The sequence below is a fragment of the Crocuta crocuta genome, unplaced genomic scaffold, assembly GCF_008692635.1.
Source record: "Crocuta crocuta isolate KB4526 unplaced genomic scaffold, BGI_CrCroc_1.0 scaffold233, whole genome shotgun sequence".
Lineage (NCBI taxonomy): Eukaryota > Metazoa > Chordata > Mammalia > Carnivora > Hyaenidae > Crocuta > Crocuta crocuta.
The window spans coordinates 4742585-4748799 of NW_027529526.1; positions in this window are offsets into that span (position 1 = coordinate 4742585).

Consider the following 6215-nt stretch of genomic DNA (forward strand, 5'->3'; position numbering starts at 1 on the left):
CTTTTCTTTCTGATTGCTTTTAAGATCTTCCTCTTGATTTTGGTGGTCCACAGTTTTATTACCATGGGGAAAGGCTGGCTTCGTTCTACTCATTCTGATCAGAACTTCTTAAATTCAAGGTTTCATTTAATTCTCAATTCTGAAAAAAAATGGTTGTTATTAACTATCTCTTTGGCCTTTGCCACTCCCACATTTTCTTTATTCTCTCCATCCATAACGCCTATTAGTTGCCTGCTGTGTTTTTAAATTATCCATCTCTCTTAAACATTCATTTGTCTTTTCCATCTCTTTTTCTTTGGCTATTTTACCCAGATCTGTCATCCAACACACTCATTCTCTTTTCATTAGTGTCTAAACTTCTGTTTTTGCCAACAGAGTTTTGATGCCAAGGTTTATATTTTCATGTTTTTAAGTTATAGTGGATATTAAAATAAAAAAATCCTGCCTAGATTTTCTTCTTAATATTTTGTTATTCTTTTTTTAAGTGTAGTAGTTACATCTCTATCCATTTTGAGTATACTTTTTATTGTCTTTTTCAGATTGTTTTACTTGAGTTTATTGGGGTTCTAATCTTCCTGTTTTCTGACTATGACTCACATTGAAACATCTGTGTGTGCGCGCGCGTGTGTGTGTGTGTGTGTGTGTGTGTGTATTTTTAATTGTGAGCTCATCTTCAATGGCCTTGGTGATAATACCATGTAGTCTGAGATGTGGGAATGTTTTCTTCAGAGAGATTTTGAATTTACTTTTGCAAGGCATCACATAGATAACTGGGGAACAGTTTCTCAAAGTCATAGTTATAGGCTTCATGGGTAGTGTAAATTTCAAATCCAAGTTCACACAAGAAGCAAAGTTAATATTTAGATTTCTCAGGGGAGATTTATTTTCTTCTGTAAGGACTCAGTCAAAGACAGCTATCCTTTCCTCTCATTGTGCCCCTTTGCTAGCTTAATTTTTTCTGCTCTGCTTCTTAAATTTAGGGAGATATCTTTAAAGGGTATCTGCTTCCTACAGGATTCCCATTCTCTCTGCCTCAAGTGCCTAGTTATGAATCCTCACCACCTGAGGCTGCAAACAAGTTAAAAGCCAGGGTGTATGGAATCCACAATCCTGAATTCCTTCACTTACCATAGCATCAGTTCATTCACTTATCACTATGATTTTCAGTCTCTTTGTCTTATCTGCCTCTAAGGATTTTCCTTTCTTTCTTCAGAGCTTAGCTAAGAATTTATATTTCCCCACTTACATAGAATCTAGCATTTCCAAGTGTTTGCAGCAGAAGGGCATTTCACGTATCTTGGTTTGTCATCTTGCTAGCAGTAGAACTCCATATTATTTTCTTAATAAAAGCCTCATACATTTCTGGTTAACTATATTTCTGTTTATTTGCTTACTTTTGTCAGTATTTTGTTGCTTTGAGAAATGGAATATTTTCTGTTTTTCTGTTTATTGCTGATATGTAGAGTAAGCACTGATTTTTATACATTTTTAAAGCATTAATAATACTAGATATAATAACTTCCTTAAATAGATTATGAGATGATTATCAGGGAGATAGATATCTTTAATATAAAAATGAAAAATTTATGTCCTTTTTCAATCAACTGTGTATTCATTATTGTATTGAGTGACTAGAGATTGAATAAATGCATTTTAAAAATAGTAAAAATAAATGGTGATGAATCTTGTCTTCATTTTGGTATAAATTCTTCTGTTATTTTAAAGTTATCCATGTTGCCTTTTGAGAGAGTGTCTTTGTCATTTTAAGGATAAATTCTCCTTTTCCCACTATCGGGAGTTTACAAGTCAGGAATGGCTATTGAACCATCTTTGTATGTTTATAATAGATTTTTCTTAGTCATGATAACATGTGCCTTAAAATATGTTACTGGCTTTGATTAATAGGTATTTTATTTTGAAATTTTTCTTTTGTATTATAAGTGATTTTAATTAGACATTTCTTCCTCCTCCCTTTCCTTCTTTTCTGATCTGCTGACCTGTTATCTTTCTTTCTTCCTGTATGTCTTATATTTAAAGAGTTTCAAACAGTGCCTGACCTGCGTGAATCCAACATATTCATTCTATTGCCTTACTTTTTTGTCTTTTTATCCAAGCTTTGACTTTGAGACTATGATTACTTAATTAAATCAATTTGGAAATGTGTCAGTATTTTCTATCTTTTAGAATAATTTGCTGGAATAATTTGTTTGGCAACTGGAAAGACAATCAGAAAAATCATAATGGTGCAGTGTTTTTATTTAAATTAAAACAAGATGATTTAAAATTTTATCCCTAGTTATTTTCTGTTCAGGTTTTTTACTTCTTTTTTAATAAATTCTCATTATTTATAATTTCCCCATAATAGCAGAAGTTTTATTGTGACTATCAAAATGATAGTTTAAACCTTAATGTATCATTCACTTTTTTTCAGATGTTACATAATCAAGGATGAAATTCCTAACCTGACCCAAGTCTACTTAAAAAAAAATTTAATATAGTCACCATGCTGTACACTATTATTCATTTTTAATCAATTTTGGTAAATGTTTCATACTTTCTTTGTCTCAATCAGGTTTTTTTCTTTGTATAATTTTAAACGTGGTTGGTAATTATAATTTTGTTGCATTGTAGAACTTGTATAAATAAAAATACACTTCTCATCCTATTTTTTCTTGATTATTTTAATTTTTAAAAATATTGCAATCTCTGATTTGCTTTTATTTGTATTTGTTTAACTTGTATTTTATTCAAACATTTGTTTTGCCTCTTTCTCAGTCACTTTTTTCACATACAAGTGAGGTTGTTTTTCACAGTTTGAGATTTTTACTCAATATAATCATGTAACCAATTTGTATTTCTTATAGTAACTGATGTCCTTCAATCCTTTTTATAATGTTTCCTGGGGGTTTCTTGTGCTCTGTCAATTTTATATTTTAGTATTTCGGTTGAGTTCTTTGCTGATTTAAAACAGATAAATTGTGGTTACGTTAATACTGTAATAGCCTTTATCAAGGCTAATGATATATGAGTTTCATTTTATAACCAAATTTTAGGCTTGATTCTGGGTTTAAATTTAACCACTAATATTTTCACAGAACATATTTTCCATTTGTAAGTGCTTTCTTTCCTTTGGTTGGCACAGGCCTTTGGAGTTGGTTATGTTTACTTTGGGGAAGTCCAAGACTTTTCAAGGGCTATATGGGTACAGGCAGTGTGAATATAATCATTTTCCAAATCTTCAAATTCCATATACTTTTTAAAATAATTTATCTGGTTGAGAATTCACCTCTCACTGAGGCTCCAGACACGTTCTTCTCACCACTCTTTTACACTCATCTTTAGCCATACATCTCACATATCTAATATTTTCCTATGGTGTATTGCCCAATAATAGAAGACTTCTGGGCATGAAACATATGTTATTTTGAAATATGTGGTATTAAGGAAGCTCATTTAGACAAGAAACTATAAACTCACAACTTTCTGTCCATCTCATTAAGACACTTTCCCAGTAAAACTACTTTTTGTGTTTATCTTTTCCCAAATGTTTTAATATATTCATGTTTTTGGATCATGTACACACTAATAATTATTATAATGATAAGTCAATTCAAAATAAATCTTTTAACCCTGAAAGCCATATACTCCTAGGAAATAAAAATAAGTAAATTTATATTTATGTACATTTTTTGGCTGCAAAGAAGTGTAACAGGCAAGTTTTATATATAGTTCTAATAGTCAGTAAGAAGTCATAATAGTCAATAAAGACTCTCAAGCATAAAAATGTATTACATTAGGATATAACTCTGGAAGGGCATACAATAAATGTGTAAGGAAAAGAAGAAAGGAAGTGATGCGAAAGTTCTAACAGTTTTTAAAAGCTTATTTTATTATAGACAATAGCAAGTAGCAAATCCCTATTATTTTTATATTCCACTGGTCACATTTCAAAATAGGGAAGTAAAGAGTTTATTTTAAAAATATTCGTATGATCTTGCCATCCCTCTCCTCAGTATTTATCCAAGAGAAATGAGAACATATGTCCAAAGACCTGTATATGAAAGTTCATAGAAATTTTATTCACAGTCATCAAAAAACAAACAGAGCAACACCCCAAATACCCTCAACTGGTAAACAAAGAAACAAATGGTAGCATAGCCATACAATGGCATAGTACTCAGAAATTAAGAAGAACAAATTCCTGATACACGTAACAACATGGATGGCTCATGAATGCATCATGCTGGGTAGAAGAAATGAGAGTCTAACAGCTCTGTACTATGTGCCTTCATTTACATGTCACTCTGGAAAAGGCAAAACTATAGACATAGAAATCAGATCAGTAGTTGAGAGAGGCTGGGGTGGAAGAAGTTGACTACAAAGTGGAACTTTTGGGGATGACAAAAATATTCTCTATCTTGACCGACATGGTGACTACATGACTATATCCATTTCTCAAAACCCACCAGACCATATATCTAAGAAAGGGAATTTCACTCAATGAATGTTATACTTCAATAGATCTTACTTTAAGAAAAAAGTCAATATTTACTATATTCATTTACTATATTTTACTTACTATATATATTATATTCATTTACTATATATTTACTATAATCATTTGTAACTATTACCACTTATGATGCAAAATTTCAATGACAAGTTAAAATATGCAAAGGCATGTACACAGTAGTCTTCAAGCAAAACACCTGAAAACCATTGGTCTTCCTGAAAAGTGAATGTCTGAGAGTGTATTTCTGTTGTACCTATAGTGAATGATAACTTAGCTGGATATAGAATTTCCAGAATTTCTGGCTCATAACATGCTCTTCTTTAGAATGCAGCAGTCACTGACCCATTGCCGTCTGAATTTTAGTTTCGTGGTGGAGAAGAATGTGGGCAGGCTAATCTGTTTTAGGGAATTTGATTTTATCTGTTTTCTACATGGATGAATGCAGGGCATTTTCTTTGCCTTCAAAATTCAAGGTTTCAATAGGATAAAGCCATTAATTGCTTTTAAAATAAATTTTGCCTCTAGTTATTTTCAGTTTGAAAGTTGAGATTTATTATTTTTTTTTCTTCTTATAATAAGGCATATTTCTTCTGTCAGTCTTGTGTCTTCCCACATTGAATTTATCAAAATCCAAAATAGGAAAAGTAAACTGTTTGCTTCTGTTTCTGCTTTTCCTGCACCCATCCAGACCTATGTTTTTCTTTTTGATGTTGTAGATTGCTTTGAATAGATGTTTTTCTGTTTTTGTTGTTTTCCATATTCTTATTCTTGAATGATGAACTCTCTTTCAAGACCANAATGTTTTTCTTTTTGATGTTGTAGATTGCTTTGAATAGATGTTTTCTGTTTTTGTTGTTTTCCATATTCTTATTCTTGAATGATGAACTCTCTTTCAAGACCAGACGTTTATCAAAAGAGAGAGTGGCTGGAGACATTCCCTTTGGATGGTCTCACTGTCCACCTGATGTGGTTAGAATTTTCCTTTCAGAGTGTAAGATGTGGGTCTGGCAGATGTCATTTTGTATGATTTGTTCAGAGACGAGGCAGCCTGGGAGCCTTGGAAGGAGGGCCTGACCTGAGAGCACTCCCAGTGGGAGGATGTATCTTTGCACGTTCTGATGTTTGCTGAAGGTACTGCAAGGCCACTAGTCCATATCGCGCTTCTATGTGGGCTCATGTATGTTTCAGGCACCCCTGGCCCCTGACCTTTGGCTTTGAGCCAAAGAAGTGCTGGCCCCCCACCAGCTTTCTGTGTGGGAGCCTTATGCAGCTTATTCATACATCGGTGATGTACTGCAGCAAATGTTGATTGCAGCTCCATCCTCTTGACTGTCGCGAACGTCTTCCTCGCAGTCAACCGCTGCCATTCTAAATTAAGAGATGAGATAGCAGAAGTCTCCCCAGTACTCTCTTGCCAGGCCACCATGTCACTTCCTTAGGAGGATACGTGGGGATGATCTGACTTTCGCCTTCCTTCAATCTGGCCCCAGGTACATTACACGCAGCAGAAATGTCTTAAAACTTCTGAAGATGACACTCCCTCTGGTTTCTAAGCATACATTTTTATTTTATTATTATTTTTAACTGTTGAAGATAATGCTTAAACATTTAATTCAGGATTTGAAAATAAAACATTTGGCATCTAATTGTAAAACTCCCTCTAACTCAGAAATCTGTTTCTGCTTTTAAGCATGCGCCATTG